The sequence below is a fragment of the Aedes albopictus genome, chromosome 2 (genome assembly GCF_035046485.1).
Source record: "Aedes albopictus strain Foshan chromosome 2, AalbF5, whole genome shotgun sequence".
In the NCBI taxonomy this organism is placed as follows: Eukaryota; Metazoa; Arthropoda; class Insecta; order Diptera; family Culicidae; genus Aedes; species Aedes albopictus.
The window spans coordinates 100,468,793-100,491,756 of NC_085137.1; the positions used below are offsets into that span (position 1 = coordinate 100,468,793).

General features: G+C 40.3%; 1 protein-coding gene across 7 annotated transcripts in view; it reads left to right on the plus strand.

The window, feature by feature from the left end:
• Positions 1 to 22,964, plus strand: part of LOC109419762 (trafficking kinesin-binding protein milt) — a 278,035-nt gene that overhangs the window by 122,695 nt on the left and 132,376 nt on the right. Inside the window, exon 1 of one of the 7 annotated variants that reach the window (XM_062850142.1) lies at positions 10,429 to 11,684. The exons of the other annotated variants lie outside the window; for them this stretch is intronic. The gene's annotated coding sequence lies outside the window, so the exon portion shown is untranslated. Of the gene's footprint in view, positions 1 to 10,428; positions 11,685 to 22,964 lie in introns of those variants that run through there. 7 annotated transcript variants of the gene reach the window in all.

Here is a 22,964-nt window from a genome sequence, read left to right on the forward strand (position 1 = left end):
ATTACTGCACGAATTTATACTGGCCTGCTTGCTCTCACACATGGTTTGACTTTTGAGCGTTCACGACACCGCTCAAACGCCAAATTATCTTTGGGAGTGGGCGGGCCGGCCCAAGTTCGTGCAGTGGACCATACTTTAATACTTTATTGACGTCAATGAGTTCGACGTGACATTTTGTACAAAAACTGATTGTTTCTAAGCTGGAGGACGTAACTTGTGTATAACTAGACTGACATTTCTAGGTTACGGGGGAGAAAATGACTAGGTTTATCTAAAGACCGGTCCAGAAAGTATGGACGCATAAAGAAAATACTTGCATTTCAAAACTATTGATGACAAGTTCTTTTTCAAAGCTACATCCTGTTGGTCAACTTGTTTTCTCAGCATTTGTATAGCGGTTTTTGCGATTTCAACAGTTTGTTTCAAAATACATGAACTTTCAGCGGAACACCATCGAAAAAATGTGCACAAACGATGAACAAAGCTTGAACGATCACTAAGGAAATGAGCAAAATATGGTGGGAGTAAGTGAGAAAACCGTGCAAGCATCAATCAGCAAACACGGTGGGGATAACACGTTTAAGCATAGGCAAAAATTGGATTAAAAATAAAGATCCTGCTAACCCACGTTTGGAAAAACAAATAATGAAGGTATTTTAGCACAAGGAAAAAACCTTCTAACTTACACAGAGCGGGGTATGATCAAAAAAGTTACCATTTCGAATTCCAATGTTCATCGTGGCAAAGAACGTTTGAATTTTCGACCCTATAGTAAGCAGAAACAGCCAAAACGAAGCCCGAAACTAGAACCATCGATCAGTCCCAGTCAACTGAAGACTAGGTGCGTCCATACTTTCTGGGGCAGTCTTTAAGTAGGACCGATAGGACAAATGAACGGTTTGGCTCTGTTTTAATAGTTAAGCTGTTTTCGTATCTCGTATCATTGGAAGCCCATGACATGTTCAAAACTAGTGTCTATCATTGGGGATGGCACCAGAGCTGTAAATGGCTACCAACATAGGTGTTATCGCAGTAACGGTTGTTGTCTTCAATTGGTATTTGACCGTAATATTTCTTGGAGATAGCATAGGCACAGTTGTCAACATAGGCAGCATTTTGTGTTATGTTATTTTCAAGAAGTAATAGCAAGGCTGCAAAACGGTGAGTCGATAAGGAGAGCGTCCAACATAGCTCTGGTCCTCACAAGTTCCTACCTCATGCTTCCACGGGTCAAACGATGACAAAGACCACCAGCTAAGAGTTGTGTGCTTAGCTGGTAGTGCAGCCTGGGCACTGTTGTCCTTCTGACTTCAGCTAGATTGAGGAGGTACGATCCGAGCGTCTGTTCACCAAGGAGGTGCGGCTCAAACAGCGTCTGTTCTGGCATCCAGCGGCTGAGTATGAAATGCTGTATTGCGTCAGCTATACCTAAGAAGGCAGCCCCTTCAACGCAATGTAGGCAGCGCGGCCCCGGTAAGGTAGCCTGCTGAAAACCTTCAAACACCCAGAAAAGCAATAGTAGAGTAAACGGATTGATTCAACGGCAACAGACCCGGCAACGAATAAAGGACAACGATTGGAAAGTCGGATCTTGGAACGTGTGAACTTTGAATGAACCCGCACGTGTTGGGCTCCTGGCTCGTGAACTGCGGAATGTCGGCGTTAATGTGGCCGCTATCCAGGAGATACGCTGGCCCAAAACTGGAGAACGCGAATTCCGAGCGGTGGATCCCATCGCCAACACTTCATTCAAGTACCACATCTACTACAGCGGCGGCGATAAGGCAGAACGCGGAGTTGGCTTTATAGTGATCGGGAAGCAGATGAAGCGAGTTATTCGGTGGAAGCCGATAAGCGACCGAATCTGTGTGTTGAGGATGAAGGGCAAGTTTTTCAACTACAGCCTGATCAGCATCTATGCGCCAACGAACGACAAACCCGATGACATGAAGGATGAGTTCTATGAGAGCCTTGATAAGGCCTACGGAGAGTGCCCAAAACAAGATGTCAAAATAGTCATCGGAGATGCAAATGCGCAGATCGGCAGAGAAAGTTTCTTTCGGCCTGTCATTGGAACGGAAAGCCTTCATTCTGTTACCAACGATAATGGTCTGCGCCTTGTGACATTCGCTGCTGCTAGAGGGATGGCAATCAGCAGTACCTACTTCGCACGTAAGAATATCCGAAAACACACCTGGCGACACCCGAGTGGCGACACTTGCTCCCAGATAGACCACGTGCTGGTCGACGGGCGACATTTCTCGGACGTCATAGATGTGAGGTCCTACAGAGGCCCGAACATCGACTCGGATCATTATCTTGTAACCGTTAAAATTCGGGCGCGATTATCCAGCGTCACGAGTCCAAGAAACAACAGGACGATGCGTTTCAATATCCAGCGCTTGTCAGCCGAAGAGGTTGCTGCACAGTACCATCAGAAGCTAGACGAGAGGATAGGAGAGACCAACGGATCTGGAGATGTCAACAGCTTGTGGGGAAGTATCCACGAAGCAGTGACAACAACAGCGCAAGAGGTGATTGGTACCGCTCAGCGACGCCAACGTAATGGTTGGTTTGACGAGGACTGCCAACGAGCGACGAACGAAAAGAATGCCGCCAGAAGTCGAATGCTAGTGGCCGGTACCCGGCAGAACAGAGAACGGTACAGGGTTGCAAGAGCAGAAGAGAAACGAATCCACCGCAGGAAAAAAACGGCAACACGAAGAGAGTGTTATTGCTGAAGCGCAGGAAAGTATGGACAGGAACGATATGCGGAGATTTTATGCAACTGTCAATGGCGCGCGGCACAAGACTGCGCCAGTGCCCGCCATGTGCAATGACCGGGAAGGAAATTTGCTGACAGACAAAACAATGGTGGCAGCCAGGTGGAAGGAGCACTTCGAAGATTTGTTGAATGGTAGCAGCGAAGGAGCACCCAGGAACAGGATTAACTAATGGATGACAGTCAAGCAGTGGAACCACCAACACTGGATGAGGTTAAAAAGGCCCTTAAGGAGCTGAAGAACAGCAAGGCTGCTGGGAAGGACGAGATTCCGGTCGAACTTCTTAAGCACGGAAGTGAGCAGCTACATCAATCAATCCACCAGATTATTATAAAGATTTGGGAGGATGAAGAATTGCCCACCAGTTGGTTGGATGGCCTCATATGCCCAATCTACAAGAAAGGGCACAGACTGGAGTGTGCCAATTACAGAGGGATTACCCTTTTAAATTCGGCGTATAAGATACTGTCGCGTGTTCTGTTCAACAGACTGCGACCTCTTGAGGAGTCCTTCGTCGGCGAATACCAGGCTGGTTTTCGTGAGGGCCGATCAACGACGGATCAAATGTTTACCCTGCGGATGATCCTAGATAAATTTCGGGAATATAACTTGCAGACTCACCATCTGTTCATTGATTTTAAAGCAGCGTACGATTCAGTGAAAAGAAATGAGCTTTGGCAGATAATGTCAGAACATGGTTTTCCGGCGAAACTAATTAGGCTGATACGCGCAACGCTGGATGGATCAAAATCAAGTATTCGGATCGCGGACGAAGTGTCTACGTCGTTTGTGACCTTGGATGGATTGAAGCAGGGGGATGCTCTTTCAAATTTATTGTTCAACATTGCACTCGAAGGAGCGATTAGGAGGTCAGGCGTGCAGAGGAATGGCTCTATCATCACACGGTCGCACATGCTCCTCGGTTTTGCGGACGATATTGATCTCATCGGCATCGATCGTAGGGCAGTGGAGGAAGCTTATGCTCCTCTGAAGAGAGAGACAGCGAGGATAGGCTTGACGATTAACTCTACCAAGACGAAGTACATGATAGCGGGTAGAGGTAAAAGCAGGCCTAGTGGTGTTAGTGCTGAGGTAGTGATTGATGGGGAAGTGTTTGAAGTTGTTGAAGAATTTGTTTATCTTGGAACACTTGTGACATGTGACAATGACGTTTCCCGTGAAGTGAAAAGGCGTATTGCAGCTGCGAATAGGGCCTTTTACGGATTGCGTAGCCAGCTTGGGTCCCGTAACTTGCAAACGCAAACAAAATTCGCTCTGTATAAGACGCTGATTCTTCCGGTTGCCCTCTACGGTCACGAAGCGTGGACGTTAAAGGAGGTAGACCGAAAAGCTTTTGGAGTTTTTGAGCGCAAAGTGCTGCGGACAATTCTCGGTGGGAAACAAGAAAATGGAGTGTGGCGCAGACGCATGAATCACGAGTTGTACCAAGTGTACGAAGATGCGAATATTGTGAAACGTATAAAATACGGCAGACTTCAGTGGGCTGGACACGTAGTGCGAATGTCGGAAGAAAGAATAGCGAAAACAATATTCAGCAGAGAACCCGGTAGAGGTAGGCGACTTCGTGGGCGGCCGCGAACTCGCTGGCTGCACGCGGTTGAAGAAGATCTACGATCCCTACACGTTCGGGGAAACTGGAGGAACATCGCCCAAGACCGACGAAGATGGTGCTCTACTATACGCTCGGCATTGGAGTAAAGTTACTTTGTAGCCAACAAGGTATCAAGGTAGGTAATAGCAAGGATATAAACATTCCTGGTGCTTTAGGTTCCGCGGGTAAAGATTTATTCTGATAACTTCATAGGCTTCACATGACTAAGGACGGGCATGACTAATACATCTACGGGAGGGAAAATGCAAAATTTTGATTAAAATTACTTGGGCACAATGTAAAAACTAGTGCTAAATTGGACAACATAGCCTATTCCGTCTAAACATTGGTCTTTGTAGAGATGAAATTTGAATAACGGGTTCAGCCTTGACAAACAAGCTGTCACGCAGCTCTAACTGAAAACCCATAAAAAAAATGAAGTTTGTATGGGAGCGATATGTTGAATCACCCCTCGTCGAATTGTGTACTGGACCTGGATAAAGCAGTTATCCAGCTGTCAAAAGGTGATTTAAAAAATATCTGAAATTTATTTTTAGTATTAAAAATCAGAAAAAAAATATCATAGTGGCTCAGAAAAAGATGCTCTTCCCCAATTGTGCTGGTCCACCCCAAGGCGGTCGATGTTCCATAGGAAATTGGAACAAGGATGCATCAGACTTTGCTGAATGCCCACACCTTTGCAGCTGTGGCTTTATGGATCCTCAACTGGCAACTAGCTTAAATGTGTTATGAGTGACATTTTTCAGGACTTTTGAAAAATAAAAGCTCTAAAGGTACCTCTAAAATCTTTTGCTATCTGTCCGACTTGGAATTTTGTATATTTTCTATGTTTTGTATTCCCAAGTATTCTAAAAATATGAATACTTTTCTCCCGAGCCTAAAAAATGAAATATTCATAGTCCTATATTAGCACATTCGATGAAAAGGGGAATAAATCCTCAAAATATGCTGTACTCTTAAAACGTGAATTTTACAATGTTAAACACGCTGTATTCACAAACATGTAAGAATAAAAATACAAGAAGCTTCTGTGGAAGTCGCTCAACCTTACAATGAACCATGCGCTAAAGGAGGGGTCAAGTGTCGCCCATTTGAGACATGACTCTTAAAACCACAGTTTTGAAAACTTTTACAAATTTATGAAAACTATGCGTTTAGATGAAAAAAGAAAACTTGAGGTCGATTTTCCGAAAATTCGTTTGGCCTTAATTTGAAAGGAAGGCTTCTAGCCACTTTGTCAAATTTTATGTATAAAGATATTAAAAAATATATATTGTGGTCATTTACCAAAAGCTTTGAATTTCATAGAAAATGAATAGGTTTTTTTTTAATTTCTGTGCTATTTTTATTCTTTGTAGCTCATTGATCTAAAACAATAACACTAATCTGATTTTTTATTTTTATTTCAAGTTAATGGCGTAGGGGAAATTGTGTATTTTCGGCAGTTTTGTTCTCTTCGTCATGGGGTGTTTTTTGAAAGCTGTTGAACTCAGAGTTGGTCTCAAATCCTTCCGAACCAAGCTGAATTATATGGCCAAGTTTTAGGAAATTTGGTCGACAAAAACCCCTCATGACGAAGAGAACAAACCTGCCGATAATACCCATTGTCACCCTATGTCATGTTAATATAGTATTTTCATTATCTGGAAAAATAAGGAAGCCTAGAACTTTTAGATAGTTTCTATTCATGTGGAAAATCCTGGAGGAGTAAGAGATTTTATGTTTCCACCGCGAATGAGGGTTCAAAATCCTTTGATGAAATTTTTGGTTGATATTCTGCAGAATTCATAAGAACACATGGTGCCTGTACCATTTATCGCACTACCTAAGGAAAATTATTTCTACAAAAATAAGAAGAAGACCGACGAATGTTTCCAATATGTCAAATGATTGTGTAGCTTCCATACTTTACAGGAAAAATGAACAAACTGAGCCAAAACTACTTTTAGTATTTATTACGGCGTGTGCCAATGATAGGATCCCTGTACCAGTTATGGACACATTTTTTTTTATTTCGGTTCCACTTCGCACTATTGGCATGCATTCCTTATATGTAGGATTAGCCATAACTGGTACACTATGGCGAAATAGGGTGCAAGTAAGCCGAAATTATGAAAAATGATTTATTTCTATAACAATTTTAACAAACTGTAAAGTTTGAATGATTGTGATCATCTTTTGTGAGTGTGATCTTGTAATCACACAATATTTCATGCTGTTTTTCATCGTCAATGGTTTAAAATCAGCTATAACCAATGTGAGGTAATATAGCCATAACTGGTACACTGAGCCTACCTGATTGTTTTTTTCTTTATAATTTACTTAATTTTCAAGAAGTGTATTTTTTTTTAATTAACGTTTGTTTGTTTAAGCTTTTTCGTCCATTTAGGCACTGCGCGAGCTGAATCGTATTGACATATGATCTAACCTTATTATAGCACATAGTCTAATATCTTTACAATGCGGTATCTTTGCATCGTCTATTCATTTCTATTTTAATGCCGAGTACAGCACTTCTACTTTATCATCGTAGAAAGGTGATAGCATGCACTGCTGCTAACACAACTATAGTCGTTCCTTTTACTCTCTCAGGTCCCAGCGAAATCCAAAGCGTAGTCCCTTGCGGTGTTGCCAATTTTGTCGGTTGCCATTGTTCGTGTGTCTGGTTTGATGCATACAACAACAGAGAAAATCAAGTGTCTCAGTCGCTGTCCGATCGCCGAGATGGACGGCCGTCCACAAAGCACGTGCTGTATCATCCAGCGGCTTTGACGAGAAGTTGTTCAGGGGGCTGGGAATTTAACCCATGATGGTCATGTAAATCGAACGTGTGATGCACTACACCACGTGGCCCCCGCAAGAAATATTAGAAAGCATTTCATTTCCTGGATAAATTTATGAATCACTTCTTGCAAGTGTTGCTGGAAAAATTCTTGATGGAATTTCTGACAGTTTGCTGGGTTTTCTAAAGGAGCTTATAAGGAAATTCTCTAGAATATTAGAAAAAAATGCGCTAGACCTGTTAACGATACTTCGACAGAAATAGCAAAACTAATTGAAAACATTTCTGGATATTATTTAAACCTACAGGGGATAGACAAAATGATCAGGACAGGCAAAATTTTCACTTTTCAAAAAATGGTCAAATAGCTGCAACTTTGTGAAAAATGCGTCGAAAAATCTAAAATGTTTACTGTAAGTTGATCAACTAGTTGTGTATCAATGGTCCAATTTTGGGAAAGATCGCTATTCTACATGAAGTTAGAAAGATTCTAGAAAAAGTCAAAATTATCCGATAGCCAACTTTGAACTGTTATATCTCCGGATTCAATCAACCAAATGCAATAAAGTTTTGAGTGTTCATGACTTATATGATTAGCTTTTAAAAACTTTTAACATAACATAAAATAATTCACACGGAATAAAATTTTAGCGTTTAGATTACTTTTCTGATATAACACCAAAATATCAAAAATATCTACATTGCTTCAAAATTCGAGATGGTAATCATAGTTTATTTGAACTCCCCCGAACTAACTTTAATATGAATATGTTTTAAAAGGAAGTAACAAAATAACCGGCAATAAATTTGAAAACAAATGGAAAGTATATCAATATTAGACCAATTTACAAAAAAAAACATGATATAAATGAAATCGCTGTAACTTTTTTTCTTGTCAATAATTTCAAGTTGAGTTGAGCTTTTTTTTAAGATTATTATATGAGTCATAAACGCTCAAAATTTCATAGCATTCGGTTCATTGATTCCGGAGATATTAGAGTTCAAAGTTGGCTATCGGATAATCTTGACTTTTTGAAGAATCGTTTTAACTTCATGTAGAATAGCTCAATCTTTCCCAAAATTGGACCATTGATCAACTTACAGTAGATTGTTCGACGCACTTTTCGAAAAGTTACAGCTATTTGACGATTTTTTGAAAAGTAAAAAATTCTCCTGTCCCGATCATTTTGTCTATCCCCTGTCATTTCTTTCAGAGGTGTTCAAAAAAAAATATTGACCAAAATCTCCAGCAAAATAAAGATATGAAAGATTCCCCATGAAGACAGAAAAACGGGTTTCAAAAATCAAACCTGAACAAAATAAAGTCTCTGGCATAACTTCTGGGAAGTTCAAGACTTTTTGACAGATATTGAAGTAGAATTCATGTGAGACCTCTTTCGAAATCTAAGAAAAAAATAGGGAACAATTTTTGAAAAAAAAATCAATTTTAAACTCATGTCATCTTCAGAATTTATAGGGCAATTCCTGGAAGATTTTTTCATTAAATAAATCTTCTGAACATTGAATCTTTTACAAAAATTGGAAAAATTTGTCGTGATTTTCATAAAAGCTTTTTTTTCAGGTTTTATTCTTGAAAGCCTTTTGTTCATTTCAAATTTATATATTTTATTTTTTTTACTTCATGTTTTTTTTTTATGTTGGAGACATTTACATTCGTTATATTTTTCTACTGCATCGAAAATATCCTCAGGTCTCGTCTTTAATATGCTCCAAGAGTTCCTTCTATGACTTTTACAAGAAATTCATCGAAGAATTCCAAGCAATGATTTGTCAGAAATCTCATATTTGTTATGTTGAGAATTCCTACAATTGCTTTAAGATGTCTTTAAGGAAGTCTTACAGGAAACTTGAGTTAGAAATTTCTGTAGAAGGAATTCCTTTATAGATTGTTTCATGAGGAATTTCGTCAGTGATTTCTTAAGGAAGAGTTACTTTATGGATTCTACCAGAAGATGCTTCTTGGGGATTCTTCCAGGAACACTTCTTAGGAAGATTTCTTCAAAGATTCCATTCGGATGAGTTTCTTCCCAGGAGGAGATTCTTCAGAAATTTTTACAGGTGTATTTTTTTGGGGATTCTTCTTGGTGGAGTTACTTCGGAATTTTCTCCAGGAGGACATTCCTTCAGGAGTTCTATCTCTAAGAGTTCTATCAGTGATTCCTTAGAGATGAACCAGCCTAGGGCTGAAAATCTCTTTAATAAAGACAAAAAAGTGATTCCTTCAGTAGTTCTGTTAGGTATACTTCCAAGAGTTCCGTCAGTAATCGCTTCATTATTGTTATTAAGGATTCCTCGGGAAGTTACTCTGAGAAAGTACTAAAGATTTTTTTTAGAAACTCCATCTATATTTTGCCTAGAAGTTCTTTCAAAAATTGTTCATAAAATCTCTTCAAGAATTATTCCCAGTATTCCATATAGTAATTACCCAAGGATTTTTTTCTCCGAAGGCCGAACTAGAGTTTTTCAGAGAAATACTCCAAGAGATTCTGCAGGAATTTTGGTTCTTTAGCACTTCCTCTAGGAATTTCTCCAAGAGTTTCTGTAGAATTTTGTTTTAACTCGTAGGATTTTCTGTATGAACTGCTATTAGAACTTCGGGAGAATTTCTGAGAACTGTTCCCAATTATAGTCACTGCATTAGCATTTTGGAAAAAAAAACATCATTTCAAGATCATCGCGTTTAAAGTTTTAAATGCGCCCGTAAGACGCATGAACGATATATCTTCGCTTCTACTGCTTGTATTTTTATAAAAATTTGACACAGCATTCTTTAAAACCCATAAAAAAATAAAAATAAAAATCTATATACCCCTTAAGTTGAATCGAATGCACTGTACACACCTAGATGCTTTCATGATGGGGTTTTTTAAGATTCATATCCTCCTTTAATGTACTCAGTTTAAAAAAAATCTTGGGATGTTACTCCATGTTATGTGACATAATTTATTATCATATTAATCCAAATTCATAATCACACGTTTTATTTTGCTTTATTGGTTTTTTTATAACAAAATAATTTTAATATCTTTTTCTTCATTTCTTTACAGGTAAGTAATCCTACCGAATAGCCTTTGTTCAACAATCGGCAAAAGTGCATCGCAACTCATCTATAGCGTTTGTAAGTACCTCTTTTGTATCATTCCTACCGATAACAACCGGTTGATAAGAGTAAACCACTCCATGTAAGCCTAAATCGTGTTGTAGAATGACGCTGCTAGGTATTGATATCATTCTTTTTATTGCTTTCTCCGAACCGAATGATTCATGAAGCATTGTCTAGCAAACGCTTCGATGGAACAAGTCGACTGCAACGCTGGTTGCATAACTTTGCGGCGCCAAATCCATCGGCAATTTCGACTCAACATATATTTCCTTCAAACGAGATTTCACTACTCTCCGCCAGAGTGTTTCCACAGTGTCGACTACCCGTTTTCGTTTCGCACTTCTTTCGTTCATAAACATTCATACAAACTTGAACATTCCATCGGATTTTGCCGGCAAATACCGCAAATACTGCGCAGCTGCAACCAGCATGGCAGCTAGATCGACCCAATGTCGACCGGGGTTTTCCCCTTAACAAATCGCTTTGTTCGACTTTGCTTGCGGTACCTGCATTTGACAACCCGGGCACGCCATGACAGCTGCGTTTGACGTTTCACCCGAACCGTTGTTTTCGTTGCATTTGTGGTGGTTTTGTGATAGTTCCATCCCATCGGATTTGGAGTCTACTGTGTACAGGCATGGATGTAGAGGAGTAGTGCTGTGTTAGCAGCGGGCGAGTTTTGCAAATAACATGAGAATGATTACGCGTTCGAGCGATGTCGGTCGGGTTTTTTATGTGTTCGATTTGATTTAAAAATTGTGTTTTTATTAGATGTAGATTTTTTAAACTAATGCGTTCTAACGGATGGAATAGTTGAGGGGAGTGATAATAGTGTCGAGGATCTATTAGAAGATCTAAGGTGGCGTATTAGGCGCACTCGACAGATCCAAGTGATTATATCGACGTGAAGAGTCGAGTGAGGGGCGTTCGGAAAAGGAAAAGTGAAGGAAGAGCTTGAGCCATCACGAGAAGCAAAAAAAGTTTAATAATTGAGCAGTGGCGAAGTAGATTCAATGTCAAGATAGTGTGTGCGAGTGGAAGCAAAGTCTAGAGTTCAGTTCACAATTCGTTCATATAGGTGTATGCGTGTTGTGGAGGTACATAAAGGAAGTGTTGCATAGCGCAACAAGAATCTGTGGCAGATCTCGTGAGTCATTGCGAATAATCTGCTGGAATTACATCTGAATCGAACGGAGCAAACAGGTTGATTTGAGAAGGAAACTAATTTGCTGAAAACGGGAAAAGCAGCTGTCGAAAGTTATGCTCATGTTTGGAAGATCGCCGCTGCACCGTCCTGATACCTGACCTGAAACTTCGCGTTTACGTGTCTGTGTGTATTTGTTTATAGTTCTGTTTTGAAAGGTATTTCTTATGTTTTATGTCTTCTCCTTATTCTTTAGCTACATTTCTTATTATGTTATCATTATTTAATCCTATCAAAATTCATCCGATGGGTTTTCCGATTCCTGGGTTAACGCCTCATCGCTAACACCGGAAACAGAAGGTCGCAACCGCAATGACTAAACGCTCGTTGTATAACTGTGTCATGATTTAACGATTCGAACCCCCATTGGTTTCAATAGCAAAGCACGGCGAACGAGGGGGTGCACGAGAGCGAAAAATTGTTGAAATAGTTTCTGATGAGTTTGTTCAATGAGATGGTTTCAATAAACGAATGAATAAAGAAAAACCTCAGCAGGCTTCTGCTTTGAAGGTTATTTCAGTGCGCGAACCGCGCTCTATGTAGTAGGCTGTTGTGCTTCGTCCTGACCGATGTTCGATCGATCCGAATTGGTGTCGGTTTCGGCGGCGATTCCGCAGCCTCGCAGAGTTCAAACTTATAACGATAGGCACATTATGTGTTGCTGCGCTGCTATCCAACTTGACGGTGGCAAATGGCTGGTGGAAAACTTGAAACTAATCCAACTATAGTGATATTTATCCATGAGCATTGCATCATGTTATCAGTATTGTAGGGAATCGCGCCACTTGGGCGATGGCTTCTATATTCGTCTGTTTTCCACTAAAACTCAGTCAAATTAGAACCAATTGACACAAGCTTTGGAATGTGGTGAAATGTATAGTATCTACCCGTGTACAACATTTCTAGTCAATTGGTTCAAAATTAACTGAGTTATAGTGGAAAACAGACGAATATAGAAGCCACCGCCCAAGTGGCGCGATACCCTATCAAAACTCATCTTCTTAATTCTGTAGTGGGCTCAAGTGTAGACACTCTACTAATTCCTAAAAATAAAACAATTTTATTGCAAAACACCTGTCTAGAATCGAAAAGGAAAAACAAAGATCAACAGGAATTGAACTTGAGTCCTCTCGGATGATGGGGAACCTCCATGCTTAGCACTGCATCACCAGTGCTGTTGCTTCGATTTGATTTACAGATTCATCAAAGTTTTAATTTTCCATACAATTTGATGTAATCCATAGCTTTGTAAATAGTGAATTTCTTAGATCGATTATAGAAATGTCAATCTGAAATCACGACCTTTCGCCTTACCCATATTTACAAGAAAAACATCGAAAATCATCATCTTCGCTATAATTGTTCAACGCCAGAAACGAGCCAAGCAAAAACAATATAGCAACAACAACAACCGAAAACGGCTACCGTCGTAGCGGAGTGTGACGATGACAGGTGCAAAATCGAAAAATTTTCCTCGGAGGCGCTCACGATACTGTGTTATGTCGATATGGTCAGTCGCTTCTCAGTTATAGCGATAGTGGAGTTTGGCGCTGTCGAACTCCATGCTCCTAGCTAGAGATGTACATATATAAATAGATATAAACATACAGCCATTTGGCAACAATCACACTCACTGCTACCCGAGCAGTGAGAGGTGTCGACAAAATGTGGGACAATAATGTTTATCATTTTGTCAGGAGATGGAAATGGATTTGTTAATTGGTGGAAATTGATTGCTAATGGTTTCTAATGGGGCGTGTTACGAGATCAACACGACGTGATTGATAACGACCGGGAAATGTTCGGTGGGTGTGAGTAATTGCTGTAATTTTGTGTTACGGATTGAATAAGAATCATTTACATATCGGATGTCGTCCAAAGTTTATGCGCGGAAGTTAGCAATGATTCAATTCATTGAGTGGATAATTTGGTCGGGCAATCGTACTGATTTATTTCCATTTCTGAGCCAAACATGCACATTTACTGCAAACCGTGCGACACATATTCTTCTTTCCCATTAAGTACCGAATAACGCACTTTCAAACTAGCCGCGCATACATTCACTGTATACAATTCGCGCCAATAAACTCCCAGCTAGATATCTTCCTAATCTAGCCACGCACACGCTCACTGTTTATGTTTCGCGCTGAACAACGAACTCCCGGCAAGGATCCTTCCAAATCTAGCCATGCACTGACTAACTGCCCTATACTTTTTCGGAATTAGTTTGAAAAAAAATCAGAAGAGAATCTTTGTGTTGTCTGTATTACATTACTGAGTCTTGAATAGGTTTATGACCACAACATTCTCAGAGTTGATAGAAAACCAGTAAAGCTACTAATCTTCAGAATCTCTGGAATATAAACTTACAAAATGTCAAGAGACGCTACTCGGGTTAATAGAAGTGCTGAGTTGTAAACAGGTTGTATAAGACCTTAATAGAAAACCATGAAATCTGAAATTTCAGCGGATTCCATTGCATCTGGAAAAATTGGTAAAGAAATTACTCTGGATTTTTTTAAGTCTTTTTTTATTTTTATACTTTTTTCAGTTTGTTTAAAAATGCATTGTATATTTATAATTATGTGCCTTTCTGTACCCACTTTAGAGTTACATAGAAACTCCGAGGATTTTTTAAACTACTTTTTAGAATGTTTCTGAAAATATGTCGTAAAACTTTATGTTGTTCTTGCAAGGTAAATATTTACAGAAGAATTCTATCAGAATTTCTTTAAAAAAATCCTTGAAATCGCGCTCTGGATTAACTGTATCATTTCACTGTAGACCTACAGAAAATAATGATATACGATCTACAGCTTTCAAAAATTGGTCTCCAGTTAGCCTAGTGAATTGCCAATACAAAGACGGCGGGTTCGATTCCCATTCCGGTCGAGGAAATTTTCTCGACTCCCTGGGCATAATGTATCATTGTATCACAATATACAAATTCATGCAATGGCAGGCAAAGAAAGCCCTTCAATGAATAACTGTGGAAGTGGCCAAAGAACACTAAGTTGAAGCGAGTCAGACCAAGTCCCAGTGGGGGCGTAGAGCCATATATAAGAAGAAGAAGAAGAAGAAGAAGAAGCTTTCAAAAAAGCTTTTCTTTTAAAAACTATCTAAGTTGGTGCATACATGTGTTCAGTTCAATTTGGTCCCTTGGAAGTTTGATCCCTGTGGCAGAAGTCCATGAAAAATCTCTTGTGGAACGTCTAACAAAATTCCTAGAGAATTGTCTTCTGTACATTCAATCTTTTTGAAGAACTTATGGCGAAATTTAAAAAAAAAATACTGAAAAGAAAATTGATAATATTATAGCGATTTTTTCGATAAAAATTTTGATACCTTTCTGAGTGGGAATTCCACTGGGAATTTGTGAAGGAATCCCCTAAAAAATCGGATTTTTTCTGATTTAGAATGTTTAAAAATTGAACCTAGAAAAGTGGCTTTTTGGAAGTATTGGTCTGAGAATCTCTGGATGACTTACCTTACCGGTCAGGCTAAGGCCGGGGTGGCCTCTGCTGTACATAGTAGCCGCCTCCATTCCACTCGGTCCATGGCTGTTTGTCTCCAGTTCCGCACTCTGCGTAGGGTCCGCAGATCGTCCTCCACTTGGTCGACCCACCTAGCTCGCTGCGCTCCACGTCTTCTTGTACCGGTCGGATGACTCTCGAGAACCATTTAAGTCGGGTTGCTATCCGACATCCTGATGACGTGACCCGCCCACCGTAGCCTCCCGATTTTCGCGGTATGGACGATGGTTGGTTCTCTCAGCAGCTAATGCAGCTCGTGGTTCATTCGCCTTCTCCAAGTCCCGTCTTCCATCTGCACTCCGCCGTAGATGGTACGCAACACCTTCCGTTCGGAAACTCCAAGGGCGCGTTGGTCCTCTGCACGTAGGGTCCATGTTTCGTGCCCATAGAGGACGACCGGTCTAATCAGCGTTTTGTAGATGGTTAACTTCGTGTTACGGCGAACTTTATTCGATCGTAGAGTTCTGCGGAGTCCAAAGTAAGAACGATTTCCTGCCACAATGCGCCTCTGAATTTCTCTGCTGGTGTCGTTGTCGGCGGTCACCAGTGAGCCCAAGTACACGAATTCTTCAACCGCCTCGATTTCATCACCGTCGATATGAATTCGGGGTGGCGGGCGCGGTGATTCCTCCCTGGAGCCCTTTGCCATCATGTACTTTGTTTTCGACACATTAATGACTAATCCGATTCGCCTGGCTTCGTCTCAAATTTACGAGCAATAATATCAATATCATCGGCGAAACCAAGCAGCTGAACGGACTTCGTGAAAATCGTCCCACTCGTGTTTATCCCCGCTCTTCTGATCACACCCTCCAAAGCAATGTTGAACAGCAAGCACGAAAGACCATCACCTTGCCGTAACCCTCTGCGAGTTTCGAAGGGACTCGAGAGTGTCCCTGATACTCGAACTACGCACATCACTCGATCCATCGTCGCCTTGATCAACCGTATCAGTTTATCCGCACGGGAAAAAATCCACTGCCTGAAACCTGCTAAATGAGTCATGATTTCGCGTAAAATGTGTGTTTTCATGTTATAAATATACACCACAAAAAAAGGTCATACTTTCATGACTCATGTTGCCGTAACGTCACCTTGGCGTTACGTTTTTCATATTTATTGACAAAAATTTGTAAGTTAAGTCATGATATCATGCCCATGAATACCAGAACTATTAACTAGATTCATGAAACCAGAAGCGGTATTCATAGAACTAGTAGTTGTCATTTATGGTTCCAGTTTTATTAGCGAAATTTGGTAAGTCGGTTCATATTATCATGAAGTACGTACTCAAACTATGAACTAAATTTATGAAAGCTTGAGCATTACTCATGGTGCAAGTATTTGTCATTTATGGTACTGGATCGATTTGCGAACAATGGTAGTACTGGTCATGTTATCATAAAGCATGTTCTTAATTTATTACCTAATGTTATAAAAACATAAGCAGTATGCATGATTCTAGTATTTGTAATTTATACTATCGGATTAATTGGTGCAAAGTGGCATTTAAGGTCATGTTATCGTGAAGCACGCACTCTGAAATCATGAACAAGGTTCCTGAATATTGAAGTAATTTTTATGATTCTGGTATTTGTCATTTGGCTGCACTTTTTGAGATTTCTTTTGTCTTGTTTGGCTGCAAAAAAAAACAAAGTCTATTCTTCATTACACCACGCAAGTATTTTCTTCATTACACCACGAAACCTAACCTCAAAATGTTTGACATTAGCCAGGTCATTTTTACAGATCACACACATGCAAGAAAGCGACGAACAATTTTCTTGCAGTTTACCGACCTTTTCTTGCTCGTGTGAGATCTGTCAAAATGATCTGGCTCCATACTGTCAAATTTTCATTCATAAAATGAGCGATCAGTTGTTCTGAACCGTCTCGTAAAATGGTCCATAGACATAGGGGGCGTCCATAGATTACGTCATGCATTTAGCGAAAATTTTGTGCCGGAATTGTGCGTGAGCTTGATTGTTCTGCTGCTGATGAAGCTGACCGGAGTTTTGTGCCGGAATATGGAGTTTTTCCACTTTCAACTTCTGGAATGTAGTTCATATAGTTTACTACTATTTAAGTAAGAACAATTCACTACACTTTTACGAAAACCAAAAAAAATCTCACCGGAAAACACTGCCGCTCACAAAAGGCGCCTTGACAGAAGTGACAAAAATGGCGTAGGTGATTCTGCGCGAGGGTTTGCGTAACGCTTACAGTGCCCAAATTCGTTTGTTGTGATTCATGATTTTATGACTCTGCGTTATGTTTATACGACTCAGCGTCTAGTTGAGATGACTCAGCGTCATAGTTTTGTGACTCAGAGCCATGCTACCATGACTCAGCTTTATGGTATTCAATTTATGAAAACGAGCTTAATTTTTTCATAACGCTTTTGACGGCCATGACATTTGTTGATGGAATCAGTTATTATTATTCATGATAATCGTTGTTAACGTCACGATATCATGACTTGTAGTTACAATATCATGAAGCGACAAGTTTAATGATTTCATAACATTTTAGTCATGGATCCGGCAACGAATTTTTTCCCGTGCGGGAATCCGTATTCGTGCATAATCTGCCATAGCTGTTCTCGATCGATTGTATCATACGCCGATTTGAAATCGATGAACAAGTGATGTGTGGGCACGTTGTATTCGCGGCATTTCTGCAACACCTGGCGGATGGCGAACATCTGGTCCGTTGTAGCGCGTTCACCCATAAATCCAGCCTGATATTGCCCCACGAACTCTCTTGCAATCGGTGATAGACGGCGGCATAAAATTTGAGAGAGTATCTTGTAGGCAGCGCTCAGTAGTGTGATCGCGCGGTAGTTCCCGCAATCCAACTTGTCGCCCTTTTTGTAGATGGGACACACGATACTTTCCATCCATTCCTCCGGTAATACTTCCTCCTCCCAAATCTTGGTAATGACCCAGTGTAGTGCTCTCACCAGTGCTTCTCCACCGTATTTTAGAAGCTCGCTTGGTAGTTGATCTGCTCCAGCGGCTTTGTTGTTTTTCAACCGGCCAACCTCCTCCTCAATCTCTTGAAGGTCAGGGGCCGGAAGTCTTTCGTCCTGTGCACATACTCCTAGATCTGTTACCACGCCACCTTCGGTACTTGCAACGTCGCCATTGAGGTGCTCATCGTAATGCTGCCACCACCTCTCGACCACCTCACGCTCGCTCGTGAGAATATTCCCGTGATTATCTCGGCACATGTCAGCTTGTGGCACAAAGCCTCTGCGCGAGCGGTTCAGCTTCTCATAGAACTTTCGTGTTTCCTTAGCGCGGTACAGCTCTTCCATCGCTTCGCGATCTCGTTCTTCCTGCTGGCGCTTCTTCATCCGGAAGACTGAGTTCTGCCTGTTCCGCGCCTGTTTGTAACGTGCCTCATTCGCTCTCGTACGGTGTTGCAGCATTCTCGCCCATGCTGCATTCTTCTCGTTTTTCAACTGTTCACATTCGCCGTCGTACCAGTCGTTTCTGTGATTCGGAGTCGCGAAGCCTAGTGCTGCTGCCGAGGTACTACCTATGGCGGATCGGATGTCCCTCCAGCCATCTTCAAGTGTAGCTGCGCCAAGCTGCTCTTCCGTTGGTAGGGCCACTGCTAACTGCTGCGCGTAGTCTTGAGCCACTTCTACGTTACGAAGTTGCTCGATGTTGAGCCGCGGCGTTCGACTTCGACGCGTGGTGATAACTGTCGAAAGTTTTGAGCGCATGCATACAGCGACTAAGTAGTGATCCGAATCTATATTCGCACTGCGGTATGTGCGGACGTTGGTTATATCTGAGAAGAATTTACCGTCGATTAGAACGTGGTCGATTTGGTTTTCTGTTTGATGGTCGGGTGATCTCCAGGTGGCTTTGTGAATATCTTTGCGGGGGAAGAAGGTGCTTCGGACTACCATACCACGGGAGGCTGCAAAGTTTACGCATCGCTGGCCGTTATCATTCGATACGGCGTGCAGGCTGTTTCGCCCGATTACCGGTCTGTACATTTCCTCCCTTCCTACCTGCGCGTTCATGTCGCCGACAACGATTTTCACGTCACGCGGCGAGCAACCATCGTATGTTTGCTCTAACTGCGCGTAGAACGCTTCTTTCTCGTCATCGGGTCTCCCTTCGTGTGGGCAGTGGACGTTGATGATGCTGTAGTTGAAGAAACGGCCCTTAACTCTCAACATGCACATCCTTGCGTTGATCGGCTGCCACCCGATCACACGTTGTCGCATCTTGCCCAACACTATAAATCCTGTTCCCAGTTCATTGGTGGTGCCACAGCTTTGGTAGAAGGTAGCCGCTCGATGCCCGCTTTTCCACACTTTCTGTCCAGTCCAACAAAGTTCCTGCAACGCCACGATGTCGAAGTTGCGGGGATGTAGTTCGTCGTAGATTATCCTGTCACATCCTGCGAAACCTAGTGACTTGCAATTCCATGTTCCAAGTTTCCAATCGCAGTCCTTATTTCGTCGCGTGGGTCTTTGCCGATTGTATCGAGTTGTATTTTCTCCTATGTTATTCGCAATGGGGATTTTTACGGGTGGCTTATTGGGCCTACGCCAACACTCCTGTCTCGCCGGAGGGCCATCGTGCCAGTTCTGTTTAACGTCCCAACCAACACTGGGACGACCACGCTGATGGGGCTACCACCTTGGATCTAGCTGGGCGTGGTGCAGCGTTTCTTACTCAGCCGCTGGATGCCAGAACAGACGCTGTTTGAGCCGCACCTCCTTGGTGAACAGACACTCGGATCGTACCTCCTCAATCTAGCTGAAGTCAGAAGGACAACAGTGCCCAGGCTGCACTACCAGCTAAGCACACAACTCTTAGCTGGCGGTCTTTGTCATCGCTTGACCCGTGGAAGCATGAGGTAGGAACTTGTGAGGACCAGAGCTATATTGGATGCTCTCCTTATCGACTCACCGTTTTGCAGCCCAATCTCTGGATGAATATCTTATAAAATCGCTGATTTATTTTCACGATATCTTGAAGGAACATTAGGAAAATCTCTTTTTAAGAAAGGTTGTAGGCTAATCTTTCAGAAGATTTTTGGCAGAGCCAATGGAGGACTTCCTGAAGAAGTGGTTTCCGCAAAAATCAGTCCCGGGTATAATCGGAAAACCAAAAAATTGAATTTGAATGGACACACTGCATCCTTTACCAGTATTATTTGAAGCAATTATGTACTGTATTTTTATATTTTAATTGTGAAAGTTTTCAGATTCTAAAAAACAGATTTTGAAAAATGCTGCTTGGAATGATACATTTTGAATGGGAACAGACCTGGTGTGAAAATTAAAGCACGTGAAATTATGGAACTTAAAATTTCAAGAAAGTTTTGATTCCCTCGAAGAAATTTCCTAAAAGAGTCTCTGAAGGAATTCCTGGTAGATCACCTGGGAATATCATGGCGTTATCGTTTGATTACTTTTAGCATATTCCTCTTATATCTTTTTGTAGAACTTCTTGCGGACAAAGGCATTCTGAATTTTCGAGAGAGAAACTTTAACACAGGAACTCCTAATGGAAAGAAAATCTTGTAGGAGTTGCCCAGGAATAACCATCTTAGGAATTGTCACTTATCATCACTAGATGAACTTGTTACGGAATCACGATAAGAATATGTATCCAAATTACTCATGCATTTTCTGTAGAACATACTAATCCCCTCGATGGAATCATTAAAAGTTGGTTATTGTTCTGTGGAAAATATCGAAGCAAATTTCCGGTGAAATTAATATTTATTTCTTAGCCTTAAGGCGAAACTGGAAGCATTTCCTCATTTTTTTTTGGTTTTTGATTTTTTATTAAATAACGAAGCAATATTTTCAAAATCGGTTTTCGTACGCATGTAGCGTATGGATCAAGGGATCATCTGAATTTTTTTGTGGTGGAAAATGTTTTCCATTTTTTTTAGAAACCATTTTTTTTGTGAAATTTTATTCAAAAATGGTTTCTGCAAAAACGAAAAACATTTCCCACCACAAAAAAAATCAGGATATACCTTGATCCATACGCTAAATGTGTACGAAAACCGATTTTGAAAATATTGCTTCGTTATTTAATAAAAAAAATCAAAAACCAAAAAGTGAATAAATGCTTCCAGTTTCGCCTTAAGATGAATTGAATGTATTGAAAAATCTCTAAAGCAACTCTTAGTGAAACCTCTGGGTATGATAATCATGATTGTCTGAAAATGGTATTCGGGTAGAAAAAAACTACAAAAGAAGATCAAATTTTTAGAATTCAAATTGAATAGCTTAAGGCGAAACTGGATCCATTTCCTCACTTTTTGGTTTTTGATTTTTTTATAAAATAACAAAGCAATATTTCCAAAATCGGTTTTCGTGCACATGTAGAGTATGGATCAAGGTATCTCCTGATTTTTTTTTCGTGGTGGAAAATGTTTTTCGTTTTTGCAGAAACCATTTTTGAATAAAATTTCACAAAAAAATGGTTTCGGCAAATATGGAATTTTTTTCCACCACAAAAAATTCAGAAGATACCTTGATCCATACTCTACATGTGCACGAAAACCGATTTTGAAAATATTGCTTCGTTATTTTATAAAAAATCAAAAACCAAAAAAATGAGGAAATGCTTCCAGTGTCGCCTTAATGGCAAAATTTGTCATCGGTTTGTTGGGAATAAAGCTGAAAGAACAAAAATAGTAACTGACTTTGTATCGAAAAATAACTTCATAGTAACTAATTTATTCATTATAAAAACAAACGAAGGACAACATATTTTTGAATGCAGAATAGCTTAATCAGTTATTATCGCATTATTGCGAACAGAATAAGTACAAACATTGTTATTTTTAAAAAGATCACCATAATTGTATACAGAAAACTGTATTTTATGTTTAGAATTGTTTGGTCCTTGATTTGATATTATAATAACAAAATTAGTTACTAGAAGTTAATTATTTTCTGAAACAAAGTCAGTTATCATATTTGTTCTTTTACTCCTGTTCCTAACAAACCAAAAACAATTATTTTTATTAATATTTTATTTCTTGTTATTCCCTCCTACTTGGGCAACTACACATAAATAGACGATCGATAATAAAATGAGCTACGATTGCATAACACGCCATTTGAATGTTATTCTACTTTTTTCAATACTCCATGATCAGAAGAACTTATTTTGTTATGGTTGTATAGTTTGTTATTAGCCTGTTATTTATTGTTTTTCAATAATAACTCAGGAAGAACACATTTTACAAAAATGAAATGAGATGTGATGGCAAAATTTGTTATTTTTTCCTTGATTTGTTCTTTGCCTCTACCCTGGTAATTAACGCAGTCATTATACTGCCGTGCTACGCATAATTGTCCCATGTTATATGGGAATCCCATAGAACATAGGACAACTATACGTAGAACGGCAGTACAGTTTTCGTTTGTAGCGAGTTGTTTACAAAAGATTTGTTGAAATTATTATGAATACTTTAACTGCAGTGTAAGCAACTGCAATACATTTAATAGGGTAAAAAATAACTTCGTCCTATGCGCTATTTCCCGTCACATCAGACGTAAAATAGCCTATCATTACAGACACGCCGACTTACTTTCGTCAATGCCTCATTAGATGGAGGCAAAAATATATAGACTATCGATAATTAGCCTCTTTAGCATTGGAAATTGAACTTACAAGTTGACATTTTCTCTTGTTTTGTGTACGACGAAGGCAACAGCACCAAAGCAGCAGTTAGCCGAATTGCTCTTCATCATCGTTTAGTTCAATTCGCCAGATTCACTTGTTGTACCAACCTTCAATTCACACACCACAAGAGCTCTGTTGCACATCAAAGTTGGATTTCACTGCTGCAGAATGCAACAAAAGCTTCATAAATTAAATAAATATAGAATGTAAACAACAAGTTGTC